The sequence below is a fragment of the Microtus ochrogaster genome, unplaced genomic scaffold, assembly GCF_000317375.1.
Source record: "Microtus ochrogaster isolate Prairie Vole_2 unplaced genomic scaffold, MicOch1.0 UNK44, whole genome shotgun sequence".
Lineage (NCBI taxonomy): Eukaryota > Metazoa > Chordata > Mammalia > Rodentia > Cricetidae > Microtus > Microtus ochrogaster.
In genome coordinates, this window is record NW_004949142.1 from 703,681 (window position 1) to 709,080 (window position 5,400).

Here is a 5,400-nt window from a genome sequence, read left to right on the forward strand (position 1 = left end):
CCACCAGCCGCAGGCTTCTGACTTCCTTTGGGTCTGGCTGTCCAGGTCTGGCTGCCTCTCTCTAGGAGGGAGACACTGAAAATTGCTAGGGAAAGTATCTCTACCACGTCATAATCAGACAAGGGCTTTTCTTTTCTTTCCTTTCTGCCTAGAATCTTTTGGAGTTTGGTAAAAACCCTATAAACCACTGCACAGCCCTCCCGGGCCTACCTTGGCTGCCTCCCTTCCCCATCCAAGGCATCTTTCTCTTACAGGTTAGTTAGCAAGCAACCCCAGGAGGAAGTGCCAGGGAGGGCCTGGCTACTGTCTTTGAAGTTTGAGGATAGGGTAGGAGAGCCCAGGTTTGTACCTGCAGGGTGGGCAATCATCAGAGGCCAGGCCTTCTGGGGGTCTACCCAGGAGCCCTGACAGATGGGAGTGAACTCGCCTCCCCAGCCTGTGCGCCTCGTGGGGCTCAGTTTACTGCCTTTCAAATAAGCTCTAAGCAGTTGATGAACTCTTGGGAATAGGAGAATAAAATTTCACCCTTTCTTGGATTAATAACAGTGCCTTCTTCTGCTCTGCCAGAAGTGGGGAGACTTTCTTCAAACCCCGATTTTAGGTAAGCAGGTGAGAACTTGCAGATCATACTCTGACATGCTGAGGTGCCTTTCCTCCTAGTCGTGTGGAGATGAGTAGAGAACCGAGAAGCCTCTGTGTTGGCAGAACTGAGGGCAAACTCTCCCAGCCGCGGCTTAGATGAGGTGGAGAATGGGCACTTAGCGCATGCCCGGTGCACAGCAAACCTCCGAACACTGGCTGTTACTGTCACCCTGGATGTAAGGGCGATGAAGCACGGCTTCAGAGGAACTGCTACAGATAAACAATCTTATTCAGGGAACAAAGAAAATGGATATTTAAGTAGCTAAAAACAAAACACCCAAACTCAGATAGCTATGAATGTACAGATGCGGTTTCAGATTTGAATTCTACTGACAAGCAGAAAGCTTAGGTAGATAGTTGGTCTCACCTCCATGCAGGATCTCAAGGTTGTTTGTCTGTGGCTGGTGCTGAGTGTCCTTAACTCAAGGTTTTCTGATCCAGGTTATGATAATTCATAGGATGCGGTGCCTTTGTCTGAGGCCTCAGCCTGTCTTTCATTATACCTGTAGCATCTGTAAACTAGCAAGTGTGTCAAACACTCAGGCCTTTTGTTGTGGACATCCTAGTCCTGATGAAACCTGGGTCTGGAAGCCCCTTCATTTCATTTCTTCTTTCTTCCTTTTCTCTTTTTGAGATCAGGGTCTCACAGTGTAGCCCCAACTGTCTGGGAATTCACTATGTAGACCAGGTTGGTCTCAAACTCGCAGAGATCTACCAGCCACCACGCCTAGCTGCACCTTTATTTCTTCCTTGTCCGAAGTTACTGCATTAGCAACTTGGTGTCTTGTGGAGGGAGAGAGGCTGGGGTGTCAGGTAGGGAATGAGACTGTTTCTCGGGGTCTGGAAGGAAGCGCAGTGTGCTAATTCTGCACGGAAGCTACATAAAGCTGCTCCTGGACTGCGGGTCAGGAATCTGTGGCCTCTGAGAATTCAGTTTCCAAAGTTAAGGCTTACTGGGTTTCTTTTTTTTTTTTTTTTTGGTTTTTTTTTTTTTTTTTTTTTTTTTTTTTTTTTTTTTGGTTTTTCGAGACAGGGTTTCTCTGTGGCTTTGGAGCCTGTCCTGGAACTAGCTCTTGTAGACCAGGCTGGTCTCGAACTCACAGAGATCCACCTGCCTCTGCCTCCCTAGTGCTGGGATTAAAGGGGTGCGCCACCCGGCTTGTTTATATTTTTTTGCGATGTAAGGATGTGTTACATTTGTCTGTGCTGTTTCTCTTTAATTACATAAGGACGTGTTACATTTGTTTCATCTTACTGCCTAAGGCACTCAATTGGTCCAATAAAAAGCTGAATGACCAACAGCTCAGCAGAGGAGGCATAAGTGGGCAAGCAGAGGGAATAAATAGGAGGAGAAATCTAGGTTCCAGAGGAAGGAGAAAGGAAGGAGGAGAAAGGGAGACACGCCCCGGGCAAGAACCCAAGCAGCAGCCAGCAGACACAGGAAACAGTGAAAGTGAGACACAGAAAGAAGGAAGATAGGAAAGGTAAAAAGCCCCAAGGCAAAATGCAGATAAAGAGAAACAGGTTAATTTAAGACAAAAGAGCTAGCTGGACACGAGCCTGAGCCAGGCTGAGCATTCAAAACTAGTAAGTCGCTATGTCATGATTTAGGAACTGGTTGGTGGCCCTAAAAGAAACAACAGCCTGGCAGAATACTGTGTCCACAAGATGGCTCAGTGGGTAAAGGTGCTTGCCACCAAACCTGAGAACCTGAGTTCATTCTCTGAATCCACATGATGGAAGGGGAGAATCACTTACTACAAGTTGTTCTCTGATCCCCACAAAAATCCCCATCCCACATCCACATACACACATACATGCACACACACATCATACAGGCACACACACAGAGTAAAATCTTTTAAAATTAAGTCGTAGACCTGGGCAAGGTTGGAAGAGGAGGGCAAGAGAGACCAACCACCAGGAAAGACTTCCAGAGGGGGTGGCACCAGCCCAGGCCAGGAAGTTTTGGTTAGGGATTGGGTAAGAGGAAAAAATAAGGGAGACAGAAACACTCCGATGATGATGATGAGGGTGGTAATAAATGAGTAGAGGGAATAAATGTTTATGATAAATTATATGACACTCAACGTCTCTAGTGGTGAGAAATGCTCCGACTCAGGGCTGTGGAGACAGCATAGTGGATAAAGCACTTGCCTTGTAAGCAGGAAGGGACCAGTGATTGGGTCCCCAAACCCTTGTGAAAGTCAGCCAGGTGTCATGGCTGTCTATAATCCCAGAACTCAGGAGGCAAACACAGCAGATTCCCAACGGCAAGCTGACTTACTAGACTAGCCAGAATCGCCAAACTCCAGGTTCAGTAAGAGGCCCCACCTCAAAAACATAAATGGGAAGTGTTGGAGGAAGACGCTTGATGTCAACTTGAGGCCTCTACAAACATAGGACTGTGTCCATGCGCCCTTACACGCATGTGCATACACAGGAACACACATACACATATACATGTACATCACACACAGAAACACATGCAGAGAAGAAGCATGCAGCCAGGGCAGTGGTGGCACACACCTTTAATCCCAGCACTCTGGAGGCAGAGGTAGGTGGATCTCTGTGAGTTCAAGGCCAGCCTGGTCTTACAGAACAAAATGGGTATGACACTAAAGAGATGGCTCAGTGGTTAAAAGCATTTGTTCTTGCAGAGGACCCAGGTTCAGTTCCCAGCACCCACACAGCAGCTCACAACTGTCCCTAACTCCAGTCCCAGGGCATCTGCTACCCTCTTCTGACCTCCTAGGCACCAGGCACATGGGGCCTGGAGATCTGACGTACCTGTGGGTGTCAGAGAGCAACTTTGCAAAGCTGGTCCTCTTTTTCCACTTTAACATGAGTTTCTGAGTTTGAACTCAGGTTGCCATGCTTGATCATGATCAGCTCGCTCCTTTACTCTGAGCCACCTCGCTGGTCCTATTTTCTCTTTTTCTTATAAAGGGCTCCTTTGTGTTTCTTCACAGGGATTTGCAAAGTATATTTAGCTCGATTTTTGATGGATAGATACACATCACTTTTCACTGTTATGAACAGCACCACAGAAAACCCCTGCATGCACAAACTGTGTAAACGTCCTAGGATACACTCGTCAACGCAGAACCACCAGGTCAGAGTCTCACGCGTGGCAGAGAATAAGACTTCCAGTTCCCTCAGGATTACAGCCATTTATGACACCATGAATAATGTACAAAAATACCCATTTTAGTGCACAAAAGCACCCATTTCTCAGAAGCCCCATCAACACTGGATGTTAATCGGTCATCGGCCCATGTATACTATTTTATGCAGAAAAGAATAATAGCCAGCAAACAACAGAAGGCATCTATCGGTAAGAGCCAGCTGGCATGGTGGCTCACACGTTGTTAGTATTAAAAATAACAAGTATTCTAAAGGAAAGGCAAGAAGGAAGGACGGGGGCTGATGAAACCAGAAGCTGGTGCCTGGGGAGCTTGGCTTTTCAGAACGCAGGAGAGACTTCCACATCTAAATACCGAAGGGGCAGGGTTTGGAGCACCAAGGTCCTCGAGCAGGTGGAGCTACTGGATGCAGGGCTCAGGTGGAGGGATTAACTGCCGGAAGGAGCAAAGGATGAGAGCAGTTAAAAATAAGTCAGTAGGGTGGTAGTGAGGGCCAGGAAGTTGAGGGGGCTTCGGGATGATGGCTTCAATTTTCACTGTCAAGTAGGGGTGAAGTTCTCCGTGAGGAGAATGAGAAAGGAGGGAGACAAAGGTGGGAAACAGAAGAGAGCTGACAAGGACAGCTCAGGACTCCCAGGCCAGGGGGGTGGAGGAGGATGGCAAGGTTGGAGACCGAGTTGCCATGGCAACTGTCTGCAGCTTGAGCTCGCACTGTCTTCGCTTGTACTCAGCTGCAGGGGTGAGAGAGCAGCCGGGTAGGGAGAGCTACGTCCCCGGTTTCATCAAGAGTTGAAGATGAAGGGAAGAAAGGAGAATTAGATTGGCTCATCCAGACTCCAGGGAGAAGGATGGAAACCCACAAGGTCATAGCCAGTGTAGGAGAGTGAAAGCGACCCTAGGAAGACAAAGAGATCAAAACAAAGGAAATAGAAGTGCAGGAAATGCAGTCATATGGAGCGATATTTTTGTTTGTGATCTCACAAAGCTTGCCTGAAGATCAGAGTACAGAGCTAAGCCACGAGTTAGCCATAGAGGCCAGGCAGTGGTGGCACACATCTTTAGTCCCAGCACTCGGGAGACTGAGACAGGCGGATCTCTGTGAGTTCAAGGCCACCCTGGGTTTCACAAGATTGAATCTGTCTAACAGAGAAGCAGAGCCAGGTGGTGGAGGCTCACACAAAGATGATCCCAGCACTTGGGATCACATGTCTTTAATCCCAACATTAGGGAGGTGGAGACAGGAGTGACATGGCTAGGCAATGAGTGGACTTTAAAGTAGAAGGAGACAGCTCAGAAGCAGTCTGAGGATTCAGAAACAGGATCACCCCTTCTGTCCGAGCACTGGTAGAGGTAAGAACTCTCCAGTGGTTGGCTCCTTTGCTTCTCTGATCTCTCTCAGCTTTCATCCCCTAATATCTGACTCCAATTAGAATTTGTGCTACAGTCACTAGCAGCCAGTCAATTTAAGGTTAAGAATGGGGGGCAGGGACTGGTGAGATGGCTCAGTGGTTGAGAGGACACACTGCTCTTCCAGAAGAGTTAAGGATAAGAACACGTGCTGCTCGTCCAGAGGACCACACACTGCTCTTCCAGAAGAGTTAAGGGTAAGAAC